This window comes from Triticum aestivum, chromosome 4B, assembly GCF_018294505.1.
Source record: "Triticum aestivum cultivar Chinese Spring chromosome 4B, IWGSC CS RefSeq v2.1, whole genome shotgun sequence".
Classification (NCBI taxonomy): Eukaryota; Viridiplantae; Streptophyta; class Magnoliopsida; order Poales; family Poaceae; genus Triticum; species Triticum aestivum.
Genome location: NC_057804.1, coordinates 250,881,348 through 250,895,357, shown reverse-complemented (window position 1 = coordinate 250,895,357; position 14,010 = coordinate 250,881,348). Strand labels below are relative to the sequence as shown.

Genomic DNA, 14,010 nt, shown 5'->3' with positions numbered 1-14,010 from the left:
GTAGTACCTCAACGCAGCACCTCTGAAGAGTGTCAACCTAATCTAACAGGCCCTGAACAAGCTGAGGTGTAGGTGGACGCTCGTACGGTGTCGAGGGACATGACACTGCTCGAGAGGAGGAACCCCTGAAGACTCTAAGAGTTGGGCAGTCTGCACGAGTGGGTGGGACCATCGAGTATAGAGGTGGATGAGCGGCAGTCGGAGCTGGTGGTGGTAAAAACATGGGAGGTAAGACAGGAGGACATGGTGGAAGTGGAGGGAAAGCGGAAGTGGACGCAAAAGGCGAAGGAGCAACAGTGGGCGGAGGTGCAGACGAACTCCCTGCCTCCTCTAACTGATGAGGCCACTCGCCTCTGCCCACGTACTCAAGGAGAGGGTGATAGGCGTGGAAAAGGTGTAAAGCGGCATCCCGTGCCGCACCCTGAAGTGCTGAAACAAAGTCGTAACATGCAACACTGAACCTAGAAGGGACATCTAAGCTCTCAGGAATGTGCACCATGACTAAGTACCCCGTGGAACACGGGTCGTGAAACACTGTGTAGTATGGTGCAAACAACACACCCAGAAGACCAAGAAGCTCAACCAAGAACAGAGCAAAACCACCATACTCAGCACCCGTACCAAACAACCTACCACTCGTCATCCTACATTAAGCAATTAAGAATTTAGTTAGTTATATTGTGTGGTCTAAATTATTTAATCTTCACTTCACTTGAGTTATATTTTTTTACACAAAACATATATATACATAGGAGAGGTAGAACTTGAGAAGGGATGATTTTTTTTGAAAACTCTTATTTTATTTTAGGTAAGGAGTGAACCTATCTTTCCTAGGGCTCGGACGGTCTCTAACTAAGTACATGACTGCTTCCTTAGCGGGGCTCTGATACCACCTCTTCCGTGACGCCCCGTTACGTCCGACAGAGTCAGGCGTAACGGAAGCCGTCACTTCAGAGTTGCGCCAGGATCAGTTAAGGAGAACAGTATCATGTACAAGACGGTGCAGCTACCATGAGTAGGCAAGATTTTATTACATTGACACCTCATGTGTCGACTAAGCCTAAGCGACCATGACAATAGATCGTCATCCACTTCTAGTTACGAGCCTTCTAGACCAACCATGGTGGGCATCTACTCTTCATAGCCTTGATTGTCGACTTCCTCATAAACATACTCCACTTCAGAATAACCGAAGTCATTAATATGACCAGACTCATCATAAGTACCATTCTCTATCGCCTTAGAGTTCTCATAACTCTCTTGTTCTGAAAAACAATATAAGTGCAACTGAGTACGTATAAAATATGTACTCCGCAACTCACCGGGAAAAGTGGATGCATGAGTCTTTAAAGAGGAAAAACTTTATCGTCCACGGCTACAACCATCGAGCCATTAGCTCAAAATACTTTGTAGGTAAAAATATTTTCCCTTAACCCATTTTGTTGAAAACCAATTTTTATTTATAAAATCTACTGGCGACAGAGCGACGTGGGATCTTAAATCCTATGTTAGAGGAAAACCCACACGACGCACTTCCAAACCCGGAAGCTGAGAGTGATATCACATTTACTCTGATCAGAGGTGTACTGCTTTTCCCATAGCATCACTTGGTCCAAGTCGTCCATGTGCTACCCGTGCACACGACAAGACCAAGGAACCAGAACCTTTAACCAGACCCCTGACCGGCGGTCCCGCCCTAGGGTGACTGTACCTACCCGGCTACAGCCACCTTCTCACCCATGCAGAGGCAGCTACTTGGCATGGGTAGTTGGTTCAGCCCGTCTCATTCCAGGTCTATGGTCAGTATGGTTTGCATCGCTTTTGAAGTAAGCGCCAGTTGGTTGTGTCCTAATGTGATACCCTATGTAGAGGAGCCCATCATCCAAGCCTACCCTCCCTGGGTTGCTTTCACCAATATGAGCTCCCCTACCCACTAAATATTTATTTATATTGTAACCCTACCCAGGTCACAGCTACTTAATACAGATGCTTCACCTGATCTTGTCCAATTGCCAAATCAGTGGATCCACCTGATCCAAATTTCATTTTATTTATGAAAATATTTATTTTTAATTCTTATGCAAAATTTTGGAAATGACCCTAACCTGGAAAACATTTATCAAGACATGGTCAAGGAGATGACGACTTGCCGGATAGTGCTTCGAGCAACTCGAAACCATCGGGCGTGGCTCCTACGGATCCGAGATCGGCTCCTGATAATTATTTCACAATCTTGTTTATATTTCCTAATTTAAAATCTAAAGATCTAGCAACACGGTCATGTTGGGCAAGCCATAATTAATTAACTAGGTTGTGATACGTCCTAGTGTTTCATTGAGAGATAAAATGCATCAAGCCATCCAAATCAGAGTAGCATGCACGTATGCCATCCAGTCCAGAGTAAAAAAAGATAAGTAAAAAGGAAACAGTAGCCTAGTACTGCACTACTAGTACTTTAGAGCATCTCCTGCTGTCCCCCCCCAGGACGCATAAAAATCGCCCCTGGGGCCGAGTCGATGATACATTCGGCGCTAGGGCGGTTTTGCGCCCAGTCGTCGCCCCCAGCTCGCCCCCAGGCGCCGATGTTGGCCCACTTTTCAAGCCCCATTTTGGCGAAAAGGGCCCATATGGGCGAGAATAGGCCCATATTCGGCGTGGTTCGCCGTGGCTCGGACTTCAGTTATCAACATAAATATATTTTTTATCACATATTTCATCACAGAAAAATCAAATACTTCAACAAAATAGTACAACAACAAATAGTTCAATACAAATTATATAATTGAACAAATAAAAACTCATATTTCATCACACGTCGCGCCCGGCGTCGCCCTTGAGCCTCCATAGGTGCTCTATCAGATCTTGCTGCAGTTGATGATGCACCTGTGGGTCTTGGATCTCCTGACGCATATTGAGGTAGGCAGTCCAGGTTGCCGGTAGCTAGTGATCAACTTGGGCAAGAGGACCCTGCCTGTGGTATGGTTCAGTGTCAAACACTGGCTCTTCCTGCTCGCTCTCAATGATCATGTTGTGCAAGATAACACAGCAGGTCATGATATCCCATTTGATCTTTCGACCAGGTCTGAGCAGTGTACCGGACAACAACAAATCGAGATTGGAGCACACCAAATGCCCGCTCGACATCCTTCCTGCAAGCCTCCAGAATCTTTGCAAACCAGGCATTCTTGCCTCCTGGCACATGGTTTGTGATGGTCTTCACAAATGTCGACCATCTCGGATAGATGCCATCAGCTAGATAGTACCCCTTGTTGTAGTGTCTCCCATTGATCTCGAAGTTCACCAGAGGAGAATGACCTTCAACAAGCTTGGCAAAGACAGGAGAGCACTGCAACACGTTGATGTCATTGTGAGTTCCTGGCATACCAAACAAGGAGTGCCAAATCCAGAGGTCCTGTGTGGCCACCGCCTCAAGTACCACACTGCAACCGCCTTTGGCGCCTTTGTACATCCCCTGCCAAGCAAATGGGTAATTCTTCCATTTCCAATGCATGCAGTCGATGCTTCCAAGCATCCCAGGAAATCCTCTTGCTGCATTCTGTGCTAGGATCCGAGCAGTGTCTTCTGCGTTGGGTGTTCTCAAGTATTGCGGTCCAAACACTGCCACCACTGCCCGACAGAACTTGTAGAAACACTCTATGCTGGTGGACTCTGCCATGCGCCCATAGTCGTCCTATGAGTCGCCGGGAGCTCCGTAAGCAAGCATCCTCATCGCTGTCATGCACTTCTGGATCGAGGTGAATCCAAGTTTGCTGGTGCAATCCATCTTGCATTTGAAGTAGTTGTCGAACTCCTGGATGGAATTCACAATCCTATGGAAGAGCTTTCGGCTCATCCGATAACGGCGCCGAAATGTTTTATCGCCGTGAAGTGGAGCATCGGCGAAGTAGTCGGAGTAGAGCATGAAGTAGCCTTCGAGACGATGCCGGTTCTTTGCTTTCACCTACCCCGGCGTCGAGCCACCTCGCCGCGGCTTTTCATTGCTCGCCAGTAGTTAGGCGAGGGCGGCTGATACGTCTCCAACGTATCTATAATTTTTGATTGTTCCATGCTATTATATTACCCCTTTTGGATGTTTATAGGCTTTATTTTACACATTTATATCATTTTTGGGACTAACCTACTAACTGGAGGCCCAGACCGTATTGCTATTTTTTTTCCTATTTAAGTATTTCGAAGAAAAGGAATATCAAACGGAGTCCAAATGGAATGAAACCTTCGGGAGCGTGATTGTTGGAACGAACGTGATCCAGAGGACTTGGAGTGCGAGTCAAGAAGCAATCGAGGCGGCCAAGAGATAGGAGGGCGCGCCCCTGTCTCCTGGGCCCCACGAGCGGCCACCAACATACTTCTTCCTCCTATATATACCTACGTACCCCGAAAACATCCAGGGAGCCAACAAAAAATATTTTCCACCACCGTAACCTTCTGTATCTGCGAGATCCCATCTTGGAGCCTTCGCCGGCGCTCCGCCGGAGGGGGAATCGACCATGGAGGGCTTCTACATCAACACAATAACCCCTCCGATGAGTTGTGAGTAGTTTACCAAAAATCTTCGGGTCCATAGTTATTAGCTAGATGGATTCTTCTCTCTTTTTGGATCTCAATACAATGTTCTCCCCCTCTCTTGTGGAGATCTATTCAATGTAAACTCTTTTTGCGGTGTGTTTGTCGAGATCCGATGAATTGTGGGTTTATGATCAAGTTTATCTATGAGAAATATTTGAATCTTCTCTGAATTCTTTTATGTATGATTGAGTTATCTTTGCGAGTCTCTTCGAATTATCAGTTTGGTTTGGCCTACTAGATTGATCTTTCTTGCCATGGGAGAAGTGCTTAGCTTTGGGTTCAATCTTGCGGTGTCCTTACCCTGTGACAGAAAGGGTTGCAAGGCACGTATTGTATTGTTTCCATCGAGGATAAAAAGATGGAGTCTATATCATATTGCTTGAGATTATCCCTCTACATCATGTCATCTTTCTTAATGCGTTACTCTATTCTTATGAACTTAATACACTAGATGCATGCTGGATAACGATCGATGTGTGGAGTAATAGTAGTAGATGCAGGCAGGAGTCGGTCTACTTGTCACGGACGTGATGCCTATATACATGATCATGCCTAGATAATCTCATAATTATTCACTTTTCTATCAATTGCTCGACAGTAATTTGTTCACCCACCATAATACTTATGCTATCTTGAGAGAAGCCACTAGTGAAACCTATGGCCCCCGGGGTCTATATTTTATCTTATAAGCTTTCAATCTACCTTTATTTGCATCTTTACTTTTCGCATCTATATTATAAAATACCAAAAATATGTTTATCTTATCATACTATCTCTATCAGATCTCACTTTCGCAAGTGGCCGTGAAGGGATTGACAACCCCTTTATTGCGTTGTGTGTGAGTTCTTAGTTTGCTTGTGTAGGTGCGTGGGATTTTTGAGGCGCCTCCTACTGGATTGATACCTTGGTTCTAAAAAACTGAGGGAAATACTTGTGCTACTATTGTTGCATCACCCTTTCCTCTTCAAGGAAAACCAACGCAAGCTCAAGACGTAGCAAGAAGGATTTTTGGCTCCATTTCCGGGGAGGTCTTCGCTCAAGTCAAGACATACCAAGTACCCATCACAAACTCATCTCCCTCGCATTTACATTATTTGCCATTTGCCTCTCGTTTTCCTCTCCCCCACTTCACCCTTGCCGTTTTATTCGCCCTCTCTTTCCCAATCTTCTCCTCTTCTCTTTTTGGCTTGCCTTTTTCTGTTTGCTTGTGTGCCTGTTTGTCCTTATGGCTTTGCCTAAGAGTACCGACCTCCTTCTTAGAAGGTTGGAAGAGATTGAATCGAATATTAGAAGCTCATGATTTCGCAATTTGAGCATAATAATTTCTTTAGAAAAGAGCTTAAAGAACAAAAAGGTTTTTTGCGGTTTATGAATAAGGAGCTTGATGATATGAATAAAGACATAAAGCTTCTGATAAGCAAGCCACCTTACTCAATAAGATGGCTGCCAAACCAGAAAAGTTAGATGAAAATAATGATGAAGATCTGAAAGTTATTGATGTGACTCCTATTAGATCTTTGTTTTGCAATATGAATTTTGATGGGACTGGAGATGAGTCAACTTTAGTTAGAAGGCGTCCCAAAAGTTTGGAGTTTTTAGATCTTGATGCTAAATTTGGTAAAAGTGGGATTGGAGAGGTCATGACTTTAAATAGTATTGAACCCACTATCTCTGATTTCAAAGAATTTGATTATGATAATTGTTCTTTAGAAGGTTGTATTTCCTTGTTGCAACTCGTTGTTAATTCTGCTCATGCTTATAGTCAAAATAAAGCTTTTACCAAACATATCGTTGATGCCTTCATGCAATCTTATGATGAAAAACTTAATTTGGAAGTTTCTATACCTAGAAAACTCAATGATGAGTGGGAACCTACTATAAAGATTAGAATTAAAAATCATTAGTGTTTTTCTTGGTGTGATTTGGGTGCTAGTGTTTCCCCGATTCTGAAAACTTTATGTGATATTCTAGGTTTCCATGATTTTGATGATTGCTCTTTAAATTTGCACCTTGCGGATTTGACCATTAAAAAGCCAATGGGAAGTATCAATGATGTTCCCATTGTTTCAAATAGAAATTTGGTGCCCGTAGATTTTATCGTTCTTGATATAGATTGCAATCTTTCTTGCCCTATTATTCTTGGTAGACCTTTCCTTAGAACGATTGGTGTGATTATTCATATGAAGGAAGGGAATATTAGATTCCAATTTCCACTAAGGAAATGCATGGAGAACTTTCCAAGAAAGAAATTCAAATTACCTTATGAAACTATCATGCGAGCTACTTATGAATTGAGTGCCAAAGATGACACTACTTAGATCTATCTTGGCTTTTATGCCTAGCTAAGGGCGTTAAACGATAGTGCTAGTTGGGAGGCAACCCAATTTTATTTGTGTTTTTTGTTTTTGTTCCTGTTTAGTAATAGATTTTGCATCTACCTTCGGTTTAGATGTGTTTTTATGTTTTAATTAGTGTTTGTGCCAAGTAAAACCTATAGGATAACCTATGGTGATAGTTGATTTGATTCTGCTGAAAAACAGAAACTTTGGACGCACGAAATTAGTTTTGTTAAATCAAAGAAACATGCTTTTGCGTTGATTCTTTTTGCTAATGATCAATAGACAATATTTCCAGGACTTCCTATTTTGGTAGGAGTTTTAAAGTTCCAGAGGTTTGCGTTAGTTACAGATTGCTACAGACTATTCTGTTTTTGACAGATTCTGTTTTTCATGTGTTGTTTGCTTATTTTGTTGCATCTATGTCTAGTAAAATAGTTTATAAACCATAGAGAAGTTGGAATACAGTAGGTTTAACACCAAAATAAATAAATAATGAGTTCATTACAGTACCTTATGTGGTGGTTTTGTTTTCTTTCACTAACGGAGCTTATAAGATTTCCTGTTGAGTTTTGTGTTGTGAAGTTTTCAAGTTTTAGGTAAAGCTTTGATGCACTATGGAATAAGGAGTGGCAAGAGCCTAAGCTTGGGGATGCCCATGGCACCCCAATATATTCAAGGATAGCCAAAATCCTAAGCTTGGGGATGCCCCGGGAAGGCATCCCCTCTTTTGTCTTTGTTCATTGGTAACTTTACTTGAAGCTATATTTTTATTTGCCACGTGATATGTGTTTTGCTTGGAGCGTCGTGTATTATATTAGTCTTTGCTTTTTACTTTGCCACAATCATCCTTGCCGTACACACCTTTTGGGAGAAGCCTACTTGATTGAATTTATTAGAATATGCTATGTGATTCACTTATACCTTTTGAGCTTGATAGTTTTTGCTCTAGTGCTTCACTTATATCTTTTAGAGCACGGCGGTGGCTTAATTTTGTAGAAATTGCTAATCTCTCATGCTTCACTTATATTATTTTGAGAGTCTTTTAGAACAGCATGGTATTTGCTTTGGTTATAAAATTGGTCCTAGAATGGTAGGCATCCAAGTTGGGTATAATAAAAACTATCATAGGAAGTGAATTGGATGCTATGATCAATTTGATACTTGATAATTGTTTTGAGATATGGAGGTAGTGATATTAAAGTCATGCTAGTTGGGTGATTATGAGTTTAAAGAATGCTTGTGTTGAAGTTAGCAAGTCCCAGAGCATGCACATATGGTTAAAGTTGTGTAACAAATTTGAAACATGAAGTGTACCTGGCTTGTGCATCCTTATGAGTGGCGGTCGGGGACGAGCGATGGTCTTTTCCTACCAATCTATCCCTCTAGGAGCATGCGCGTAGTGCTTGATTTTTGATGACTTCTAAATTTTTGCAATGAGTTCTTTTGACTAATGTTGAGTCCATGGATTATACGCACTTTTACATTTCCATCATTGCTAGCCTCTTCGGTACCGTGCATTGCCCTTTCTCACCTTAAGAGTTGGTGCAAACTTCGCCGGTGCATCCAAACCCCGTGATATGATACGCTCTATCACACATAAACCTCCTTATATCTTCCTCAAAATAGCCACCATACCTACCTATTATGGCATTTCCAATGCCATTCCAAGATATATTACCATGCAACTTTCCACCATTCCGTTCATCATCATGACATACATTACTTTTGTCATATTGCCATTGCATGATCATGTAGTTGACATCGTATTTGTGGCAAAGCCACCATGCATAATTTTTCATACATGTCACTCTTGATTCATTGCACCATCCCGGTACACCGCCGTAGGCATTCATATAGAGTCATATCTTGTTCTAGTTTTGAGTTGTAATTCATGTGTTGTAATCAATAAAAGTGTGATGATCATCACTATTAGAGCATTGTCCCAAAGAAAAAAAAAGGCAAAAAAGGCCCAAAAAAAGGGGAAAAAGAAAAAAAAATAAAAAAATAAAAAAAATAAATAAAAAGGGGCAATGTTACTATCTCTTTTTCCACACTTGTGCTTCAAAGTAGCACCATGTTCTTCATGTAGTGAGTCTCATATATTGTGCTTCAAAGTAGCACCATGTTTTTCATATAGTGAGTCTCATAGGTTGTCACTTTCATATACTAGTGGGCATTTTTCATTATAGAACTTGGCTTGTATATTCCTACGATGGGCTTCCTCAAATGCCCTAGGTCTTCGAGAGCAAGCAAGTTGGATGCACACCCACTAGTTTTCTTTTGTTGAGCATTCATTTATAGCTCTAGTGCATCCGTTGCATGGCAATCCCTACTCCTCATGTTGACATCAATTGATGGGCATCTCCATAGCCCGTTGATTATCCTTGCAATGCGAGACTTTCTCCTTTTTTGTCTTCTCCACACAATCCCCATTATCATATTCTATTCCACCCATAGTGCTATATCCATGGCTCACGCTCATGTATTGCGTGAAAGTTGAAAACGTTTGAGATTATTTAAGTACGAAACAATTGCTTGGCTTGTCATCAGGGGTGTAGAATTTGGGAACATTTTTGTGTGACGAAAATAAAGCGTAGCCTAACTGTATGATTTTGTAGGGATGAACTTTCTTTAGCCATGTTATTTTGAGAAGACATGATTGCTTTGATTAGTATGCTTGAAGTGTTACTATTTCTTTTATCAATATGAACTTTTATTTTGAATCATTTGGATCTGAACATTCATGCCACAATAAAGAAAATTACATTGAGAATTATGCTAGGTACCATTCGACATCAAAAATTCTGTTTTTATAATTTACCTATGCGAGGACGAGCAGGAATTAAGCTTGGGGATGCTTGATACGTCTCCAACGTGTCTATAATTTTTTATTGTTCCATGCTATTATATTACCCCTTTTGGATGTTTATGGGCTTTATTTTACATAATTATATCATTTTTGGGACTAACCTACTAACCGGAGGCCCAGCCCGTATTGCTGTTTTTTTTGCCTATTTTAGTATTTCGAAGAAAAGGAATATCAAACGGAGTCCAAACGGAATGAAACTTTCGGGAGCGTGATTTTTGGAACGAACGTGATCCAGAGGACTTGGAGTGCAAGTCAAGAAGAAATCGAGGCGCCCAGGAGATAGGAGGGCGCGCCCACCCGTCCTGGGCGCGCCCCTGTCTCCTGGGCCCCACGAGCGGCCACCGACGTACTTCTTCCTCCTATATATACCTACATACCCTGAAAACATCCAGGGAGCCAACGAAAAACAATTTCCACCGCCGTATCCTTCTGTATCCGCGAGATCCCATCTTGGAGCCTTCGCCGGCGCTCCGATCTTGGAACCTTCTGTATCGACCATGGAGAGCTTCTACATCAACACCATAGCCCCTCCGATGAGTTATGAGTAGTTTACAACAGACCTTCGGGTCCATAGTTATTAGCTAGATGGCTTCTTCTCTCCTTTTGGATCTCAATACAATGTTCTCCCCCTCTCTTGTGGAGATCTATTCGTTGTAAACTCTTTTTGCGGTGTGTTTGTCGAGATCCGATGAATTGTGGGTTTATGATCAAGTTTATCTATGAGAAATATTTGAATCTTCTCTGAATTCTTTTATGTATTATTGAGATATCTTTGCAAGTCTCTTCGAATTATCAGTTTGGTTTGGCCTACTAGATTGATCTTTCTTGCCATGGGAGAAGTGCTTAGCTTTGGGTTCAATCTTGCGGTGTCCTTACCCTGTGACAGAAAGGGTTGCAAGGCACGTATTGTATTGTTTCCATCGAGGATAAAAAGATGGAGTCTATATCATATTGCTTGAGATTATCCCTCTACATCATGTCATCTTTCTTAATGCGTTACTCTATTCTTATGAACTTAATACACTAGATGCATGCTGGATAACGGTCGATGTGTGGAGTAATAGTAGTAGATGCAGGCAGGAGTCGGTCTACTTGTCACGGACGTGATGCCTATATACATGATCATGCCTAGATAATCTCATAATTATTCGCTTTTGTATCAATTCCTCGATAGTAATTTGTTCACCCACCTTAATACTTATGCTATCTTGAGAGAAGCCACTAGTGAAACCTATGGCCCCCGGGTCTATCTTTTATCATATTAGCTTTCAATCTACCTTTATTTGCATCTTTACTTTTCGCATCTATATTATAAAATACCAAAAATATATTTATCTTATCATACTATCTCTATCAGATCTCACTTTCGCAAGTGGCCGTGAAGGGATTGACAACCCCATTGCGTTGCTTGCGAGTTCTTTGTTTGTTTGTGTAGGTGTGTGGGACTTTTGAGGAGCCTCCTACTGGATTGATACCTTGGTTCTTAAAAACTGAGGGAAATACTTATGCTACTATTGCTGCATCACCCTTTCCTCTTCAAGGAAAACCAACGCAAGCTCAAGACGTAGCAGCGGCGAGCACCATGAGATGCTCTTCTTCCTGGATGTCGGCCTCGGCTTCCTCCTCTAGCAGCGTGGAGAGTGCTTCCTCGTCATCCGAGTCCATCGCCGAGGCAGGCAAATCGCCAAACACCTTGCGCCCGGTGGGCGTGCACCCGCCGCTAAACTGCCCCTCCGCGGCCGAAAACGGCGGCCAGAAGCGCCCAACTGCTATCGAAGGGGCTGTCGCGGTGAACCTCTGCTATTTTTCGGTGGGGAATGGCTCTCTAGTGGTGAAGGGCGGCAGGGCGGCGCCGGGATATAGCTAGTGGCGGCCGAGGGCGCGGGGGGTGGGAGGCGAGGGGGGGAAGAAAATCTTGACTTTTCACCAGACGACGTGGGCCACCCGCGCTTTTCTCTTGCGCCGGAGCCCCCGATCGCCCCCAGTGCGTCGGGTATGTCCTGAGGCCGCCAGGCGGAAAAAAGGGCTGAACCGGCACTTTTCGTCGTCCTAGGGGCGAGACTGGGCGTTTTTTTGGCGCCGGCACTGGAAAAGTCACTTGGGGGCCTGTTGGGGGCGGCTGGAGATGCTCTTACTCGTTGAACCCAGCCCGTTTCTCTCCTCGTCTTCTCTGCTATCCCAAGAACAGAACCAGCCACCCACCTCTCTCTCTCTCTCCCCAAGAACAGAGCATGGCCGCCGCCGCCTTGATCTGCCCCATCCGGGCATCTCCGGCAACACGGTGGACACCTACAGATTCTCCTCGTCTCCCTCTACCATTTCCTCCTATTTATTTTATCCGCCGCCGTCAAAAACGTCGCCACCACTCAATCCTAGCGCCGCCTGATTCAGGTCCGGTGGGCTTGCCACCGGCTGCAGGGCAACGACGTCTCCATGCCTACATCCTCCCCCAGCACAGCCACACGCACGAGGCATGCAGCCACGGGCGTCGGGCGTGTGCGGCTTCACCGGCGCTGCTCGCTCGCATGGCTCTGCTGCTAACGGTGTGGACTAGCCACATCCTGCTGCTACTACTGGTAAGTACTAATTCCGATTCCTTCTCCATCAAGTGTTCCAAATTTCACATCAAGTGCTTGCTAGATGTCAACGTGGGTGTGCATATATTGTTCATTTTATCTCAGGCCCTACTACTGCCCACTCAGCCATATTGCCTTCTTTCTCTTTGTTTATCTCAAGGCCACGAAATTAATCAAGATTTAATCAATGGCACGGTCATGGTATTGCTACTGATTAGATCTAAATGTTGTTCCTAACTAGTGCTACTCATCCTTGAACACCATATAGAAGCAAATAGTGGCAGTGAAACTCCAAAATTAATTACTTGTGAGTAGATTATAAACATCAATCACTCAATGTTTGCTACAGATTGGCGGGGATTAATAATTAGAACAAGGTAGTATACACAGGAAGATTGATCTTTTGGATACACACATACATGTCTTAGCAAGTTACTAGTACTTAGGATTTGATTCTTGGCATGTTAGATCTAGTACCAGCCGTAGATGTCATTCACAGAAACTTTTACAAGCTTTTGCAATTGATCTAATTAGTTTTGATTAACTTGGGTGTTTACACCAACATTTTGTTCTTTTTACAGCAAGGTAAATAGATCAAGGTGAATAGATGCTCATGGACTGATTCAAACCAAGGTGAAGATAGATAAGAATTCAAGCAAAAAGGGTAACGCAACAAGGTACTTGATTAGTACCTGGTGACGCATGCAACCCAAAGGGCTTCACCGCAGTGAAGGATAGCAGTGTGGCAGAAGGTGAAAAGGCAAGTGGTGGGGATACTCCAGTGTATGTGTGTGTGTGAGGTGGAATGGACCACAGTGAAAGGAACGGCTCCTATTTATAGTGGGGTTAGTAGCTATGTTGGTTTGGAGAGGCATTACATCTTGCATGCATGCGTGGTTAGGCTTGCATGCATGCCTCCATTTGTGTCTCTTGTAGGCGGTACTAGGGACAAGTGTAATTTGCTTGGCTGGCCATTAGTTGGCATTTACTTTATGTGAAAAAAATGAGACCAAGATCTGATTATAAATTTGTAGAACATATGAAGGTTTGGAAAATATTTTGTTGTGCATGGTCAAATATTATTTGCTATAATAAAAATTAAATGTCAAGTGTTTCCATTATTTTAATTAATGTTTGGGCAACGCCGTTGAAATTATCGTTATCTAATTTTGACGGTTCTTACAGGATGCCTTCCGGGGCATCCTCAAGCTTAGGTTTTTGGTTATCCTTGAATATCTTAGGGTGTCATGGGCATCCCCAAGCTTAGGCTCTTGCCACTCCTTATTCCATAGTCCATCAAATCTTTACCCAAAACTTGAAAACTTCACAACACAGAGCTCAACAGGAAATCTCATAAGCTCCGTTAGTGTAAGAAAGAAAAACCACCACATAAGGTACTGTAATGAACTCATTCTTTATTTATATTGGTGTTAAACCTACTGTATTCCAATTTCTCTATGGTTCATACCCCTACATACTAGCCATAGATGCATCAAAATAAGCAAACAACACACGAAAAACAGAATCTGTCAAAAACAGAACAGTTTGTAGAAATCTATAACTCTCGAATACTTATGGAACTCTAAAAATCCTACCAAAATAGGAAGTCCTGGGCAATTTTTTTATTGGTTTACAGAAA

At 42.8% G+C, this 14,010-nt stretch overlaps 1 long non-coding RNA gene across 1 annotated transcript; it reads left to right on the top strand.

Moving 5' to 3' along the window:
* The first annotated feature begins 11,969 nt into the window (after nt 1-11,969).
* LOC123094751 (uncharacterized) lies at nt 11,970-13,492 on the top strand. The gene is made up of 2 exons (XR_006445948.1): nt 11,970-12,371; nt 12,953-13,492. It is a non-coding gene; the product is annotated as an uncharacterized lncRNA (long non-coding RNA).
* Nucleotides 13,493-14,010: the final 518 nt, after the last annotated feature.